Raw genomic sequence first — 20007 nt, 5'->3', positions numbered from 1 at the left:
GAAGTTTTGATTTTAACGACATTGGCACAGTAGGTACGCATGATGTGCCTGCGCAGTCTTATCACTACCCATATTACTCGTATAAATGCGAAAGTATGTTTGTTGGGTTGTCCTTTAATCACGTCGCAACGGAGCAAGTGAGCAATGGATCGCCGTGATTTTTCCATATGAAGGTACCTACCTACTTATAGTTGAAGACATAGATAGTGGCTGCTTTTTATTCTAGAAAATCAAAGAGTGCCCACGAGATGCTAGTACCTCATAAGAAGAAGGGGCCTCCTTATAGGGTTTGATTCTTGCGTGGATTTTCCTGAGTGGGATAATTTCGAAAATACCTCAGATCTGTTGGTCTATAATATGGTACCGCCCACAACAACCTACCGGTAAAGCCATATTTCTAAGTTCTAAGCAATCCCTAAGATCTATAGAGCGCAGCTATCAAATATGCTCACAAGTTAAAACGATTTAGCATCGTCACTTTTTAGGGACCATGAAGTTAGGTCGCAGCGCAGTCCAGTGCTAACTTGGTAATCGTCAATAGGGGTCCGTTGTTTTGCCTTTCTTTGGGTACGGAACTCTAAAAATTGTTGCTCCTCTGTACTTTACATACTTACCTACCTATTTGATTTTATTTCAGACAGCGAATTCTCATATACGAAAGCTGGAGAACCTGGCATTTATGTCTTCGATGTTCCCACATTTGAGAGTAAAGAGCTTGTCACGGGTGAACTAATGGTACGTTACGTAAAATAATACCATTTTTTTAAACGTATATCTAATGACATCGGAACCACCTCGTAAGTATGTAGGTAGGTATAAGGTAAGTACCTACTCACTATCATCAACTAACACTCTATCACAAAAATCACTAGGATGATGTTTCTTAACAGTTTTTCGAAAAATGCTTTTTTTTTAATTTATAGACTAGCGCTTGGCTGCAATCAGACCAGCAAGTGTTGATGCAGCCTAAGATGGAGCGCGCTTGCCTAGAAGATGCCTATTCAGTCTTGACTTGAAGATACCCATATTATAATTGGAGGGGAAAACTGATGCTGAAAGGGTGTTCCAAATTAACTATGAAATCAAACAAAATTATCACGACTAAAACAATTGCTAGACCAAAACTAAATTGTTTCTAATTTTTTCTCTTTTTGATTTAGATACGACAAGACAGGTTTTTAGCATGATTACGGAACTCTACCTTATACCTTATGCGTGATCTGAATTCCGATACGCATTTGACCTGTTATTTAAATAATTTTTTGTAATTAAGTAGATACTTAGATAGGGACTTTTGCGTAATAATACTTATTAGGCTTATAATATTATGCATTATGCACTTTCCTAAGTACCTACATTAAAAATATGACGTTTTCGAATTTTCAGCAACAACTGAACACAAGCAATCCGATACTTTCCGAAGATAGAAAATTCATTTTAGCTCCTAGTGAAGTTAAGTCGGTAAGTTGTAATGTGTACTAACCTTTCAAAATCAATTCTATTCTATTTTCCACAAAAATATGCTTATCATTTTGTTACCTACATAGCGAAACCAATAATTAATCAATGGTTACCTACTTATATGCCTACTCCTTAAAACGCTTGGGTATTTTAACACATACAATTGAATAAAAACCTATTTTTATTCGAGTAGGATAAATGAAATAAAGTAGATGTGCAAATGGTGCATACTGCATAGGTACTTACCTAGTTAAGATACCTAATATAAGATTATTATAAAGTAGGCGGCAGGAATCAGTTTATTACCTACCAGTGTCCAGTCATCTAATGACTATTAGTTACCCAGGTATATCATCATCATCTCTACCAGTCGCTCGCCGCCCCACTTCTAGCTTTTAACATCGCGCTTCACAAAAATATCTATAGAGGAAGGACAAACAAGACTGGTTGGGGTGCTCAGATTTCGTTCCGGGCAACCTAATTTTATACATTGGCTATTATGATATTGATGATGATTTATTTCAGAACTTTGCCTATTGCTACTGTCGGTAACGGCACTGCAACCAGCACCACTATGTTTATCAAGTCTTACGGCAACGCAGCCTAAGTGATAGGGTACCCTTAACGGCACCACATACACTTCCTATTGTTGTTTCTTCAGGTGTAGGTTTTAGTTTTGATGATAAGTAAGTAGGTTATCATTATCATCAACAACACCCCATCGCCGGCTCTACTGAGCGCAAATCTCTTCTCAGAATGCGGAGGGTTAGGCCATATACCTATACCTACTCTATAGTGTCCCACGCTGGAAAAGTGCGGATTGGGAGACTTCACACAGCTTTGGGAACATTATGGGGAACTCTCAGCCATGCCGGTTTTCTCACGATGTTTTCCTTCACCGTTAAAGCAAGTGATACTTTTGTAGTAGGTAGGCAGTTACCCAAAATGAGTCAGTTGAAATTTATTAGGTGTAGGTACATAACAACTGAAATAGAAATATTTTTATTCAATTAAACTTTCTGACCGTTGGTTCGGAATGTCTTTCCTACCGAGAAGCCGAACTACCTACCTATTTAAGATAATTTTGGTTATCTTATAACATTTATAAAATAGATACTAAACCGCTTGATAAGATTTTTCATAATTATCAACATTATTAAATGCCGCTTGTCTTTATCTCTGATTAAATGTTTTTTGTTGATTGTAGGTGTACCGTTACTCTACCACGGCTAAGTTTGCCTTATACGACATTGATAATAGGTGAGTACCTATACAAATATTTTATCATCATCATCGTCAGCCTGTGAATATCAACTGCTAAACTTATGCCTTCCCTAATGAGCGCCACCACGCCCGATCCTCCCTCAGCCTTCCTCATCCAGCCACTTCCCATAGTTACATGTTTGTTTGTACAATACAAACATACAAACATTTAGTAGACTCAGGTTTCATCACGATCGACCCATAGCCAGCTCACTACAGTAGAGGTGTCCTCTCATCTACCCCCACGAAACGTTTTTGATCAACGTTTCGGACAAGATACGAACCGCTAAGGTGTGGAATGCCCTTCCGGTATCCGTGTTTTCTGCAACTTATACCTACCCAACTTAAATACCTACCTTCAAAGCAAGAGTGAATAAAATAGGCATCTTTTAGACAAGCGCGCTCCAACCTAGCGCAAGTTTATCTTGGAATAAAAAACCGGCCAAGTGCGAGTCAGGCTCGCGCAATGAGGGTTCCGCACTACAGTCGTATTTTTTCGACATTTTGCAGGATAATTCAAAAACTATGATACATAAAATAAATAAAAATCTGTTTTAGAATGCACAGGTGAAGACCTTTCATATTATGATACCCCAATTGACATACTTTTTTTTAATTACATAACCACTAATTCACGGTTTTCGGATTAATTCCTTTACCTACTTGTTCTATAAGACCTACCTACCTACCAAATTTCATGTTTCTAGGTCAACGGGAAGTAGGTACCCTATAGGTTTTCTTGACAGACCGGACACACGGACAGACCGACAGACAACGAAGTGATCCTATTCCGTATTCTCCTTTTGAGGTACGGAACCCTAAAATCTAAAGCAATTTTTCAGGAGTACGAGATACATCGCCGATCACCAGCGGTTGCAGCTTTGCATATTCGGTAACAATGACTCTTTGGCCTACGTGTTGGACAATGATTTGTACTACTTGCCTGCGAATAATGTCACGCCAGTACGGCTCACTACGGATGGCGAGCCGGGGGTAATTTATAATGGACATACGGATTGGGTCTACGAAGGTAAGTAGGAACATTCTTTGAGCCCTTATTAAAATATCGATATACGTGTATCTATTTTTGATTATTTAGATTTTATAGGCTTTTCTAACACATTTCATTCCAATAGGTATCTAATCTGTAATTCCATGTTGTAATCTATTACAACATGGGGTTATTCAAGGGGCGCACCAACAGATCCCTAAAAGGCCGGCAACGCATCGGCGGTTCCTCTGGTGCTGCAAATGTTCATGGGCGGCGGTAATCACTTAACATCAGGTGACCCGCCTGCTCGTTTGCTCGGTATCTTTATGAAAAAAAAAGTATGCTCAGATACTATACGGAAAGATATTATAAATCAGAAAGGGTTTCTGTCAACCTGTTTGTTACTTTTTACTGCTTAACATCTGAAACTAAACATAATCATAATGATCATAGGTATCTTTGTGTCAAACATCATCCACCATTCCGCATTCAGGTATGTACCGCATGTTGTACCTAGTTAGATATGTAGGTCTCTTTTATTCCTGAAAAATGTTTAGTTGAAACTTGAAAGGTAAAACGATATTTTAATAATTTGAAGTCAATATGAAAGAAATGGACACTTAGTTGTTGTACCTACTGTGCTTAACTACCGACTTAGGTAACTTTTGTATTTGGGACTCCCTAATATTAAGTATATGTAACCCAGACATACCCCGCAACCGCAATGAAGTCGAAAGGTTTAATTTTTTTATAATGTTTAATTTAGAAATTAGGAATATTGGCGTTTGTAATAGCATTTTGGCCTCTCCATTATCGCGAGAGGCCAGAATGCTATATAAACTATTTAATTTAACTTTAAAACGAAGATAATTATTATACATACCTATTGTGATTTGTTACAAGGGTGACATGTTCTGATTGAACAAACCCTTTAATAAAGAAAAAAAAAAAAAAAAAACCCAGACATAATAGGTTTGATTTGATTAGGCCTAAGTATAATTTTTTTATTGTTATTGCAGAGGATGTTATGTACTCTGGCCAAGCCACCTGGTTCTCCAAGGATGGCAGATATCTGGCCTTTGCTAGTTTCGACGATACGTTAGTGGAAACCTACTCCTATTATTACTTTGAAGACAAATCGGATCCCGAGGATCTGTATCCTGAACTTGTTGCACTTAAGTATCCTAAGGTAATTCATTATTTTAGCAAAATAAGTAGTTCGTACCTACTAACTACTATTTTGCTAGCGAAGCGATTCAAAGTGGTTCTTGGCCTCCGACACTTCTCAGTCGTTTTGTTCTTTACAAAGCGATCATCGTCACTTAAGTGTTGTGGCACGCTTATACCTCTCCACTCTCCACTCCTCCCTAACGACTCGAACAGTCGGGTAAGTGAACAGCCACAGCAGTATTCAGTTGATCTGTGCAATTTATGGTTGATCTGCTACATGTTTTTGTGCACTCTACTCTCCTTTGAATCATTAGCCATTCAACCGAAATTTCGTCGCATCTTGATATTATGTGTCCAAAGAAAGTGATAATAAGTGATAATGTATCTACATTGTGTAGATTGAAGGATAGACGCTGCTCAATTCCGAGTTCTTCGAGGGTGGATTGGTCCGGAATCCAACACTAAAGCTGCCAAACATATGCCTGCCTTGGAGCCCTCGAATGGCGTGAAGTGGCTTCCACTTCATTCTTCCAGGTTAACTCGCTCGTCGGTCGACTTGTGAGGATCCTGTTCAATCAAAACGTGCAGTAAAAAATATTTCAGGTCGGACGTACCAACCCAACTGTGAAACTGCGCGTAGTGGAAGTCTGGAATCTGCAAAGTAATCCAAATTTCATAACTCTCGAGGCACCTCCCGAAGTGACCTCCGATCACATACTGGGCGGTGTGACCTGGCTCACTGACACGGAGATAGCTGCTCACTGGCTGAACAGGCGTCAAAACTACACTGTGCTCAAGATATGTGACGTCATCAGTGGAAAGTGCGAGGTTGGTATGTTATTATAATCGACGTTAAATCTCATTTAAACCTGGCAAAGGTTTGACTATTTATTAGTAAGTATAATCAATACTAAGATAATTATTTGCTAGTCCTACCAAATTTTTTATCGTTGTATGATAGAGTAACGTATCTATTTTATCTCCTCTTCATATTACAAATATCAGAAAAGTGTTTCTCTGTCTATAGAGAAAGTATAACGTTAATATTAAAAATAAACCAAACGGATTTTTGTCTGTAAAAATAACCCCAAGTTAGCCTAGTGTTTGTAAACTAGTCGAAGAAAATGAATATAAGTTTAGGCACTTCCAGGTTTAACCGTACTTTTTTCTAGGACGAACACCGTCAACAACCCAATGGTTGGGTACCAATCGCGTTGCCACGCTTCAGCACCAAAGGAAACTTCTTTATATCTACGCGTTGGTCTTTAGAGCAAGCTGATGGAAAAATTTGGCAGCATTTGTACAAGAGCACAAGGGTCAATGGACAGATCGTGTCCACCTCAATCACTCCTGGAGCATTCACTGTTAACAATATTGTTGGGATGGATGAAAATAATTCACAATAGTAAGTAATGTCAACATTGCATGGAATTCCATTTGTATCTTTAGCATAATATACCAACGCGGTAGCGAAAAGAACGCCTTTATGCCTACGGCGTAAGGTTGAACGGCGTATTGCATCATTGCCATTATCAGCCTGTGAACTGCAACACAGGCCTTTTCCATGGAGCCACACCACACCCAGTCCTTGGATGTTGTAGGTACCAAACAACGACTTCATGCTTGGAATCCAATTCTAAACTCCTCAACCCTGATGATGTAGGGTACAGCACTCCTAAACTATAGTGATTCAGAAATTGCGGATGATGCAATATTATTTTTGGTGCCAAGCATAGACTACACCATTGAACTTCGGATCCCTACTCCTCAATCTTGATGTTGCAAGGTACTGAACTCCTAAGCCGTGGGAGTTCGTGAATTTCTGATGGTGAATTGATATTTTAGGTATCAAGCAACGGCTTATGATTGCACTCCAAGTCCGAACTCCTCAGACCTGATGATGCATGGTACAGCACTCCTAAACTAATAGAGATTCAGGAATTACTGTTCCTGGTGAAATTCATGCCGATTCATGGTGGTGTTCATGCCGAGCATAGACTTTGTTATCTTCTTCCTACCTACTTCCGACCGAATAAAATTTATTTTATTATGCTCGACTTCATACATAGGTAATAAATAGGTACGTGTAGACACAAAAGTTATTTTTTACTTTGTAGTGGTTTTGGAAGTTGGTTTTTTTGATATTTTTATTAGGTATTAACAATAGGCTATTTGACTAACTTATTATGTAATCCAGAATAATTTAAAACGATTTCCAATAAGTAGTCAAACAGCCTACTGCAACCGATTGATACTTGTGTGTTGTTACAACTGTTGTACCCCTCAAGTTAAAGAGTTATTTTAGCAGATAATTTGGAACTTTCCAGTTATTTCACTCGCACGGTAACAAGAGCACCTTGGCGATCCCAGGTGCACACGGTGGGCGCCCGGGCGCACTGCATCAGTTGTGAAATGACGATGCCGGACGGCGGGCCCTGCTCGTGGGCGACAGCCTCCGCCAGCCGCGGCGGCTCCTACCTGGCCGTCACTTGCTCTTCGCCTGAAGAGCCCTCCGCTACGTTTATTGTCAACCCATTGAAATTGGATCCTGACCAGGTATATCTACGTTACAAAGATAGTAAACTCCAGATAAGCAAAGATATAAAACTCCAGCTCTATATGGCGTTAATTAAACACAGGGGATTGCCATCGCGATGGCTCCGCGCCATTATGAAGTAGGTATACCTGTGATGTTTAACTATCTTGTCTTACCTATACGTGGAGTTGAATCATACAAATTTTTGAATTAAACTTGCTTATGTCCTTGTAATCATTTTGAAGGATTTTTTTAGATGCGTTCGTTGATTTTGGGATGGGTAATACTTCTAATACTATAGATGGCAAACGGGGAGGGAACGCCGCGCACATCCGCACAGCCCCCGCGCTAACCCGATGGGAGCGAGTGGGTGAGGTGTGGGTTTGCGGGGCGTCCCCCCCGTCTCATACCCTGATCGTAATCTCAACCTGTAGCGGACTATACAATTAATTTGAAATTTCAAAAAAAAAACTATTAGATATTATTTCATAGTTTGAGTTTCCACTTCTAATAAATCAATGCTCCACTTCTGTCGGAAATCCGCAGTCCCCATTGACGCCAATAATTTTATTCATTAACTTGTTGTAGCCCAATGCTATTTATACGTGGGAAACGAATGCAATCGTCCGTGATCGTCTTCAAGGCAAGGACAGGCCGCGTAGCTTCATCACCACAGTTCCTTTGGAAGACGGGACGCCAGCGCCCGTGAGGTTGATCCTACCGCCAGGGATCAATCAAAACGACACGATGAAGAAATACCCCCTCGTTTTCTTCGTATACTCCGGGCCAAACACCAATACAGTTTATGATACCTTCACTGTTGGTAAGAAGTGTTGATGATTATTCGCCTGTTTCATACATTATTATTATTTTTATATTATATCCGACCACGAATGGTTAAGAGTTAATCATCATCGGTTCATACTTCGTTTCAAACTATCCAATATTGTGGATGTTACGGCACCAAGAAAATTGAGACACATTATGTCTGGTAGGTATGTTTTATTTTGAGTGATTCGCGTGGTTTTTTTTTTTTAAATCCTGTGGTTGGTTTTCCTCTTTAGTTTTTCGGGATAAAAAGCCTATGTTACTCTCCTGGTTTTTTTTATCTATACCCACGCAAAAAATAACGTCCATCCGTTGCTTGCGTGATTGAAAGACAAACCAACAAACAAACACACTTTAGCATTTATGATATGGGTAGTGATTTTTTATTGTGCATACACCATGTACTGGTCCTAGTTTTGAATTTTATTTTGTTTACAGGATACCACTCGTATCTCACTACTAGTCGCGACACGATCTACATGATGGCGGACCGACGCGGAGCGGGCCTTAACGGACAAGAAATGTTGTATTCTCTGAACAATGCACTTGGCACGGTCGAAGTTTTCGATCACTTCGTGGTTTTAAGGTAATCTCAGCGGCCCTTCGACGGCACTCGTGTAACTCTTCTCTCTTATGTGTGCGAGAAACAGATAAAGTTTACGCGATAGAAAGAGCGGTGTCTATTAAATTTTTAACGTTTACGTTTTCTCGGCTCGATACCGCTATCTCTTTCCAAATGTCTATCTCTACATAGTATAAAATAAAGTCGCTTCTCGCGTCTGTATGTATGTATGTAATGTATGAACGCGTAGATCTTTAAACTACGCAACGGATTTTAATGCGGTTGTCACCAATAGATAGAGTGATTCATGAGGAAGGTTTATAGCTATAGTTTAATTCTCAAAAAATTAGAGATCCCCAGAGAAATTGAAGTAATGTGCATTAGGTCGGAAATAAATCCTCTCATTTGAGAGTTACCGAGGCAATGACACCACATTAGTATCTACGTTGCACCCATGCGAAGCCAGGGGCAGGTCGCTAGTGTATAATATTTCCTGCCAGGTACTGTATTATTATTTTTTAATAGAATTCACATTAAAGCGAACATAAAATAGTTTCTTATGGGTTAGAAATGCAACGGGCTGACATGTTGCGTAGGTGTACTTTAGAATGCTTTCAAATCGCATTCCAATTTCCAAATACCGCGAGACAGGTGTCCCCTCTTTAAAATGAATGCGATGTTATATTATTATAGGTTATAAGTCATGCAAGGGTGTAGGTACGTACGTCCGCATTTTATATCTACTTTAGTACCTACAGTACGCAACAGGTTGAGATGGCAATCGGGGTGGGGACGCCTCGCACACCCGCCCAGCCCCCACGCTAGCCTGGTGCAGGATAGCGCAAGTGACGTACGAGTGTGGGGGAGTCCCCCCGTTTCATACCCCGATTGTCATCTCGACCTGTCGCGAACTAGTAGGTACTACTTAGTTGTTCAATTCACCCCCCCCCAGGAAAGGCAAAGGTCGGAGACCATACAACCTGGTAAGTCGTAGGTGATTTTGCTTGTGTACATGTGCGTAAAATATAAAGGCATAGCATTATTCAGTCGTTTCTTTTAATAAAATAGTTTTTTCTTTAATTTAATTTTTGCAGATTCATCCACAGAGTTTCATCTGAATGTCTTTTATTTATATACGAGCTGAAGCCCGCGACTTCGTTCGCGTGAAATTAGGTTTTTAAAAATCCCGTGAGAACTCTTTGATTTTCCGGGATAAAAAGTAGCCTATGTCCCTTTTCCAGGCCTTAACTATACCCATGCAAAAAATCACATCGATCCGTTGCTCCGTTGCGACGTGATTGAAGGACAAATCAACAAACAAACACACTTTCACATTTATAATAGGGGTAGATTTAGATTTTTTTTAAAGAGTATTAGCCATGTTAAATGACTAATATTCCCCTTTCCCCTCCAACTAAGCGTAAAGCATTAGAATTAACTAGAATTTTAAGAATAGATTTTTTCCCTTTTTCTTTGTCTCCATCACACAAATAACAACGAACACGATCACGAATTCCATTTTGCAGAGAAGTCCTGCGGCGGTACGCGTATATCGATCGATCACGTGTCGGAATCTTTGGCCACAGTTATGGTGGTTACGCCACCTTGCTAACGCTCGCCCACGATGACAATAACATGTTCAAATGCGGAGTTTCCGGGGCGCCTGTTACATCCTGGCTGTATTACAGTAAGTTGTCTACACTCTCTTAGCTTAGCTTTGGTCAAAAACTTAACCTTTGCGATTTCCACTAACTAATAAGTAGGTATAATAAGCTGCTATAGCTGTTCGGCTTAATCCCTAAAGAGATACTTACCTAGCTATTGAGACTTCTTATATTTGGACAGGAATCCGAAAGCTTATGTCCGTCTTGGGGATGCAAGTTATATCTGTACCAAATTTCGTCATAATCGGTTAAGCAGATGGACCATGAAAAACCGGCCAAGAGCGAGTCAGGCTCGCATAATGAGGGTTCCGTACTCCAGTCGTATTTTTCGACATTGTGCAGTATAACTCAAAAACTATGATGAATAAAAATAAATAAAAATCTGTTTTAGAATGCACAGGTGAAGCCCTTTCATATGATACCCCACTTGATATAGTTATCTTACTTCGAAAATTGAAAATACTAATTATTAGTTTATGACCACAATTTAATTTTTTTTGTGTGATGTAACCACAAATTCACGGTTTTCAGATTTTCCCCCTAATACCAGCTATAAGACCCACCTACCTACCAAATTTCATAATTCTAGGTCAACGGGAAGTACCCTCTAGGATTCTTGACAGACAGACGGACAGACAGACAGACAGACAGACAGACAGACAACAAAGTGATCCTATAAGGGTTCCGTTTTTCCTTTTGAGGTACGGAACCCTAAAAAGTAACAAACAGATAGGATATACAAGTTATCCTAATCGACACTGCCATCAGAAAATGCGAGGAACATGAATCAGGCTGTTATTAATTTTTCCAGACACAATGTATACAGAGCGTTATATGGGCCTGCCAACTGCGGAGGACAACTTGGCGGGCTACCAAGCGGGTGACGTCACGCTGCTGGCCGAGAAGCTGAGAGGCAAGGACTTGTACCTCATGCACGGCAACGCGGACGACAACGTGCACTACCAGAACGCGGCCAAGCTTATGAAGAGGCTCGCAGAACTTAATATACCATTCCAACAGATGGTGAGAATTGTGGACTTTCGTCAGTCATTAAATAACGTATAATCCATTTTTTCTTGCGCGGGGGCAGTGCGAGTGTGCACTGTGCGGGGCGTTCCATCCCCAATTGCCATCTCGACCTGTCGCGTACTATATTTTCCTAACGATGCTCCTTAGAACTTTCCGTCCTATCTGAACCTCTGCTTCTACTTTCAATTTTTAAGGCAATTATGGAAAATAAATAGAACAATCGTTTTTGTTTATCACCCTTTAGTTATGCATCAATTATCCACCATTGTTACCTCCTCATGTGCAAACATGCGTGCCATTTCTTAAGTGTAGGTAAAACACAAATTATAATAAACCAGATGATGCCCGCGACTTCGTCCGCCTGTATTCAGGTTTGAAAAAAAATTAAAAAAGTCCTAAGTTAAAAAAATTAAAAAATTTTACCTCTATACCAAATTACTTCAAAATCGGTTAAACTGTTGGGCCGTGAAAAGCTAGCAGACAGACACACTTTCGTATTTATAATATTAGTATGGATTATGAATGCGTGCCACTGCATTCTTTCCGGGTTTGGGCGAGTCTGCTCCAAGTTTTTCTCGCAAGCTTGGTGATGTCATGAGATGGTGGTCTAAAGAGAGGAAATAGAAGAAACATATTATTTATAAATTTGACTGAAGAACAGTTATAGAAAAGTTGAATAGTTGCAGCAACACGACTTTCTACATTTCAGGAACCATTGATAAGATTCTTATAAACATATACATACCTAGTCTGTTTTGTTTCCAGTCGTATCCTGATGAAGCGCACAGTTTAGCTGGAGTCGGTATGCACAGATATCGAACAATGAATCGTTATTGGGAGAAGTGCATTCAACTGCCCGCTGAAATCACAGCCGATATTGCGGTTGAAGCTTAAAATAATAATTTAATTTCTGTTATACCATGTACCAGTAACAAAATATAAAGGTTGTCTCAATAAAAACTTCAAGAAATTCCGAATCGTCATACTAAAACTTTCTTTCATTTTGTAAGTACCTATCACTATTATTAATATTACCTACTATGAAAATAATTTGAAAACAAGCATTGACCAAGCGTCATATTAATACGTACCTACCTACCTAGTACCTACCTATTATTGTCTTGTGTGTGATCATTGTTTGTGTACATTGTGCCGACAAAAATTTTTACAAAAAAAATAAAAACCGACTTCGTTACATAAACACTAAAAATTTAAAAATAATTTAATTTATTACCGAATATATTATGTATACAAGAGTTAATATAGTTCCATAATAATACTTTTTGGTGCCGGTGCCAATTAGCTTTAGCTGCGCGAATCGTCTGGACTTCATATTTTTATGGGACTCCACAATGGCACCTCATTGGCACCGACCCCAAAAAATATTATTATGGAACTATATTAACTCTTGTATACATAATATATTCGATAATAAATTAAATTATTTTTAAATTTTTAGTGTTTATGTAACGAAGTCGGTTTTTATTTTTTTTGTAAAAATTTTTTATTTCACAATTTTTAGTGGCCCCATGGAATTATGCTATGACGGGTAAAAAATCTACTGTTTACTAAGTTATTACACTGATCGCGAGCAATTTACTCTTATCGGTTGAGGAGTTCCAGTATCTATCTTCGAAGATGTTCATCAGATGTTCACCAAATTGAAATGGGACCAACTTTGAAGTATACCCTTTCAAACAAAAAAAGAATTTTCAAAATCGGTCCAGGCGTTTTTGAGTAATCGGGGAACATACAAAAAAAAAAAAAAAAAAAAAAGATTCCGACGAATTGAGAACCTCCTCCTTTTTTTGAAGTCGGTTAAAAACGAATTCTCGTCATATTTTTCTCGTTATAGTTAGGTACAGTAGATATTTATTATGACATTAGTACTAATATTTGTTATAATATTTTGTCTTTTTAAATTATTAAATTCGTTGTTCCTGTTAAATCTAAATGTGTTAATTATTATTATTTGTTCGTATCATAGTGCATTTGCTTACCTTTTCAGTTTATTTTTCTAATATTTTTATGGCGCAGGTAACTAACTAGGTATATAAGTAAAATATGTTTATAGATCTATGTTTTGATAAGAAATAAATTACTTTTGATACCTACATACACATTTAATTTATTTATTACAAATACCTTTCAGGTTTCACCTTAGCCTTTACCCGCTTAGTAACGATATGGTACAGTACAGCCACAGTATAAAGAGAGACACATTGCAGTAGTCCCACGCCTTTGTACTCGTGGTAAATGACGACCACGACGATCCACGGGCCACTGACGCCGCCGTTTCATAACTTACTCTGCGGTACAGCCGAGTATAGTACCTAGCTGCCTAGCATCACATTTGCGCTTGCGACGATGACGTGCAACGGCAGAGCGCTAATTCTACGCGCGCTCCTGAATACAAACATCTACGTGCTTTCGTACATTCCTATTACCTACCATTTGTAGTAGCTACGTTGCACACGTTGGCATTCCTTGTCGCAAGGGACATGTAGGTAAACGCGGCGGCGCGTCGCGATATGTAGTCTATACCTACCTCTGTCAGATTTATGATAGCGGAAGGTTGGCGCCCGACAAAAGTGAAAGGAAATGACCGAGTAATTCTATACGATCACTATTATACAATAGACACGTGCTAGATCAGTGTATTTTGGGTAACTAGGTTGGTTAAGGAAGTTAACTGAATTTGTAACTTTATATATCCATACTTCCATAGTAATATTATAAATGCGAAAGTGTGTCTGTCTGTCTGTCTATCCGTCTTTCTGTCTGTCTGTCTGTCTGCTAGCCTTTCACGGCCCATTCGTTCAACCGATTTTGACGAAATTTGGTACCTACAGCGATAGATTGCATCCCGGGGAAGGACATAGGCTACTTTTTATCCCGAAAAATCAAAGAGTTCCCACGGGATTTTTAAAAACCTAAATCCACGCGGACGAAGTCGCGAGCATCATGTAGTAATAAATAATATAATATTATCAATGCTAGAAGTTCTTACTCATACATAGTAAAGTATTTTCATCTCACAAAAGGACGTTCATTTCACGCCGCCCGCGCCGCGCGCCGGCCATGCAGCTAGTAGCTACCTATCGGCTAGAGAAACGTCAATATACAGGGTAGAACAAGAACGCTGGCAAAAATGAAGACAGGGGATAGTGCTGATGATTACTGATAAGATAGGTACCAATAGGCCACTCGGGGACAGTGCTGCGTCGTGGGGCATTGACTTCGGCAATTGAGTTTGGCAATTCTCAATCTCTAAAACTACAATATAAGACAAAATGGTTATTGCCATGTGATTGTGTTAAGGTAGTAGGTATACTTAATTTTTATTTTTATTTCAGTTCAAACAATATACACTTACAGACTAATCAAAAACATGTACATTTAAGTAGGTATCCACATAATAATAACGCTAAGTTTTTTGCAAGCATTATGTATTTTAATTCCTGTTTCCCTGTATTTTAATTCAATTATATTTTCAATAGGTGTTTTTAAATACCTAATATAAACTGTTAGATAAGTATATAACATAGGTAGGCACATAATTAATGTTTGACTCAATTAAAATTGCCACATAATGCCCATTATCTCTAAGTACCTACATATACCTACCTACAGTTTGTTACTCTGCAACAACTGACTAAATTAGGTAAGTAGTCGGTAGGTACGAGTATATGACGTTTTGTCGTCGGTCTCAACGACAGAGACAATGCTCTACAAATCTGTTATCTCCTTCTAAAGGTCGATGTAAGTACATTACTTTCGGCCGCGTACAGTGTACCACAATAATACATGTCCTTAATCCATCGCGTACAGAAAGAGAGAGAGCCCACGAGGGCCAGAGTTTCGTTATTTTATAAAAGCTGAAACTTTCTCTGTGTATTGTCCCCAACACAGGGAGGAACGATCAGTGACTATATGAAGTTTGGATCGTGGTGGCTTTGGGAGATAACAGGTAACAAAGGTGTGAAAACCAAACTTCATAGTCACAGATCGTTTATCTGCGTACCTATGATTGTCCCCAAAACAGTGAGTGTTGCGGACAATAATACGCCGATAAACTTTCCAGGTCTTTAACCCACGTCATATAACCTACCTACCCATGCGAAAATCACGCCGATCCGTTTCTCCGTTGTGGCGTGATTGAAGGACAAACCAACAAACCGTTAAACCAAAACGCACTTTCGCATTTATGATATGGGTAGTGAAGTAGTGATTTTGAAAAAAACAAAAGGCCTAGTGCGAATCAGACTCGCGCACCGAGGGTTCCGTACTACAGAAGAAGTTAAAAAAAACCGGTAAATATCACTTGCTAACGAACCGCAAAACTAACTTTGTTCGTAGAGTTTATTGTTAATATCAAATAAACTATGACAGTTAGAGCATTGATTTAATTTTTAACCGACTTCAAAAAAAGGAGGAGGTTCTCAATTCGTCGGAATCTTTTTTTTTTATTTTTTTTATTTTTTTTATTTTTTATGTATGTTCCCCGATTACTCGAAAACGCCTAGACCGATTTTGAAAATTCTTTTTTTGTTTGAAAGGGTATACTTCAAAGTTGGTCCCATTTCAATTTGGTGAAGATCTGATGAACATCTTCGAAGATAGATACTGGAACTCCTCAACGGATAAGAGTTAATTGCTCGCGATCAGTGTAATAGCTTATTTAGTAAACAGTAGACTTTTAACCAGTCATAGCATAATTCCATGGGGCCACTAAAAATTGTGAAATAAAAAATTTTTACAAAAAAAATAAAAACCGACTTCGTTACACAAACACTAAAAATTGAAAAATAATTCAATTTATTACCGAATATATTATGTATACAAGAGTTAATATTATAGTTCCATAATAATATTTTTTGGGGTCGGTGCCAATGAGGTGCCATGGTGGAGTCCCATAAAAATATGAAGTCTAGACGATTCGCGCAGCTAAAGCTAATTGGCACCGGCACCAAAAAGTATTATTATGGAACTATAATATTAACTCTTGTATACATAATATATTCGGTAATAAATTAAATTATTTTTCAATTTTTAGTGTTTGTGTAACGAAGTCGGTTTTTATTTTTTTTGTAAAAAAATTTTTTCTTGTAAAATAAGTACTTACATAAACTTCTACCGACCATAACTATTTGAGATTTTTCTATTGGTAAACTTCGGAGATAAGTAGGTACGGTAACCTCTTGGCTCTTATCATCGAAAATAATGTTCTGATTTAGGCAATACCTTCATTATCATTAAAAGAATAGGTACTCTAAACTCTACCACACTCGACTAACAAAATTCGAAAGGCACTCTTGTGTAACCGGTAGGTATTCACATAACTGCAGCATGGTGTTAATCGCACTCGCCACTATTACATCAGAAACCTACTTCGCACTCAAAGGCATGACGCACGTGGCGCACTATTGTGACTGGAATAAAGCCTCAATATTTTGATTGAGGAGCTAAAAATAACAAGATAGGTACATAATCATTCTATAGGTGATGCCCGTTACAACAGCTGTGACCCTAGCTGTGACCAATGCGGCCTCAATTTCAAGTTCCTAATTATACTTACATATTTACAAATAGGTAGGTACAATAATAATATAATGGTAGATTACGTGTACCTAAGAAACGTACGTCATGAATATATTATTAATCGAGACTGGGTGTCATGGGATGTTAAGATTTGACATACAGGTATAGATATTTTATTAGTAGGAAAGCAAGGTCCGTAGCTACTAATTAAAGCCTGTGAAGTAAGCCTGTGCTGACACTGAGCCGGTCTAAATCTCTGTCATCTGAATAAGATGAACCGCTGTAAAGCAATCATATAATATGGTATGGGCATTTTGTAACTATCAGAGAGAAGTCATCGAAATAAACTTAAAATTTTAATTTTAATTTAAAACATCTTTGTTGCTTAATACTATGACAAAGAATAAAAATACAGGATATGCTTAAAAACAAAGGGCGACCTTATCACTACCAGTGATCTCTTCCAGGTTAAGAACTTATGGAACTGTAAGACGGGGAGTCGCTATGCAACTATAAATACATAAACATACACACATAAACTTAGTTTGTCAATTTTGAAAAAAAAATCAAAGTTAAATTAACTACGAAAAATTGTAGGCAATAGAACTTGCTGCTTAAGCAGCTTCATTGTGGGATTTGAAGATGCGTCACAATTCGCAATGTCGGCAGATGTACAGGTTCGTCCGTTAAATTGAAAGGAAAATGTACTACGGAATTCGAACCCCATACTCCAATAATCATAAACAATAATATTAAGCTCCGTTACCCCGGAAAAGGGCACGATTCAAAATAAAGTGCAATGAACCGCCAATATCTGGTTTGGTTACGCACTAAAAGCCTTGTTATATCCTTCCATAGCTTTGCATATCATAATCACAAATGTGTTAAAATCAGTATGTCTGTACGTCATTATAGCGGCACATATTTGTATCATTTGTTTTGTAATCATGACCTCAGTGTGATAAACCGCAGAAAATTACTGACTTAAATGATTCAACAGACTTGATAATTATAAATAAGTAGGCACGTTTAAAATTAATAGAATATTATGTGTTGGGTACCTACTTACATTTTGAAAAAGTATAGAGTTAGTGTTCACGTACCTATAGGTAGGTACCTACCTACTTAACGTAAATTTTAAAACAAAAGCTAGGTATAAGTAGGCGATCTAAGCAAAGCACACCAATATAATGAATGTTGCAATAAACGTTAGGTCCTACTGTGGAGTAATATTCAACAAAATATGGTGTCCTCGTTTTGCTTCAATTATGCCGCCTTGTTTTTGGTCAAGAGTCAATTATTCTAAAGAATTATTCCTATCTACTTAGTTGTACCTAAATAACTTCAATGCCACTCTTGAATTTTATAACTGCACAGTTTTGAATAAAATAAGAAAATATGTCGTTTAAACAGAGTGAACTACTGTGGTTTAAATTGATTCAAATGAAATTAGAACGCTTATTTTTTGGTCAAGTGCGAGTCGGACTCGCACACGAAGGGTTCCGTACCATCGTACACGATATACCCTAACACTTTTATGTAGAACACTGACGGACTTGTGCTACAACCGACAAAGCCGTGCCGCCAAGCGATTTAGCGTTCCGGTACGATGCCGTGTAGAAACCAAAGGAGCATGGGTTTATTAAAAAAATTGCCATACCCCTTCCAGGTTAGTCCGCTTCGATCTTAGACTGCATCGTCACTTACCACCAGGTGAGATTGCAGTCTTGGGCTAACTTGTATCTGAATAAAAAAAACAAGACCTCAATCAATGGGAAGTACTCTTTTTTCATAGACACGACAGACAGATGGACAGGCAGGCAGATAGACAGACAAACAGCAAAGTGATTCTACAAATTTTTAGGGTTCTGTACCTACCTCAAAAAAAAATCTACGACTCACTAAAAGAACTACGATGGAATCGAGTTTTTTTGGCTCTCTTGAAAAAACTGTAAGTAAATGAGAACTTTTTTTAAAATAGTTAATTAAAACAAAACTAGGCAAAAAGAGATATTAAAAATTGTGCTTGTAATATCAGCGACAATTTTTTCATACCTGAACAAGGATCTTAGCCAATCTCGGCCAGCATTAGTTCAACGTTCACAGAAATTTTCAGAACCAGAATCACTTTAATAGGTATACCTACTTTAATATTAGCTAGATAAATATACCAAGTAGAGCAGTTTAGAGCATAGTATTAGAGACGTCACTCTCGGATTGGAGTTCGATCCCGTGCACGCACCTCTAACTTTTTGGAGCTGTGTGCGTTGCGTTTGCGTTTAAGCAATTAAATATCACTTGCTTTAACGGTGAAGGAATATATCCAGGCCAAGTGCGGATTAGCAGATGGCTAGATGGTTAGACTATGGCCAAACCCGTGTCATTCTGAGAGGAGACCGGTGCTCGGTAGTAAGCCGGTTGATCATGATGATTATCATCATAATAAATGATCATGATGAAAGCATAATCTTCCATAATATAAAAATGAATCACTGAATGTGTTGCTCATCGCAAATCTCGAGAACAGCTAAACCGATTTCGCTAATTCTTTTTTTATAATATTCCTTGAAGTACGAGGATGGTTCTTACGAAGAGAAAAATTAAAAAAAATTGAATCGAATGTTAGGCGGAACGAAGTTTGCCAGGGCAGCTAGTTCTAATGTATAAAATATTACGTCATACGTGTCCAAGAGGCACCTATTAATTTGCTTCAGTTATTAATGAAACAAAGAAACTGTTTCGCATTTTACTTTTCCGAGCAGACACAGTCTTCGCTTCGCTACGCTCTAATTGAATTCAATAAATGGAACGTAACATCCAATGTCACACCGTCAGAGCCGAGAGCCCATGCTATGTGCGCCAAGTGTCGAGTTGTTGACTTGTTGACGTAACATGGCTCCGGGTAAGAACCGCTCAAGCGAGCTGTACAACACGAGAACTCGGAAAAATCCTTTTTAACTTT

General features: G+C 38.4%; 1 long non-coding RNA gene and 1 pseudogene across 1 annotated transcript; one reads left to right on the top strand and one right to left on the bottom strand.

Annotated features, from left to right (window-relative positions):
* Positions 1-20007, top strand: part of LOC117996259 (uncharacterized) — a 40589-nt pseudogene that overhangs the window by 5473 nt on the left and 15109 nt on the right.
* LOC138404708 (uncharacterized) lies at positions 11927-13802 on the bottom strand. The gene is made up of 3 exons (XR_011238531.1): positions 13650-13802; positions 12250-12393; positions 11927-12111 (listed from the first exon to the last, which is right to left on the bottom strand). It is a non-coding gene; the product is annotated as an uncharacterized lncRNA (long non-coding RNA).

Source organism: Maniola hyperantus, chromosome 1 (assembly GCF_902806685.2).
Source record: "Maniola hyperantus chromosome 1, iAphHyp1.2, whole genome shotgun sequence".
NCBI classification, from domain to species: domain Eukaryota; kingdom Metazoa; phylum Arthropoda; class Insecta; order Lepidoptera; family Nymphalidae; genus Maniola; species Maniola hyperantus.
Note: the sequence above shows the minus strand (reverse complement) of the source record. Positions and strands in the feature narration are given on the sequence as shown.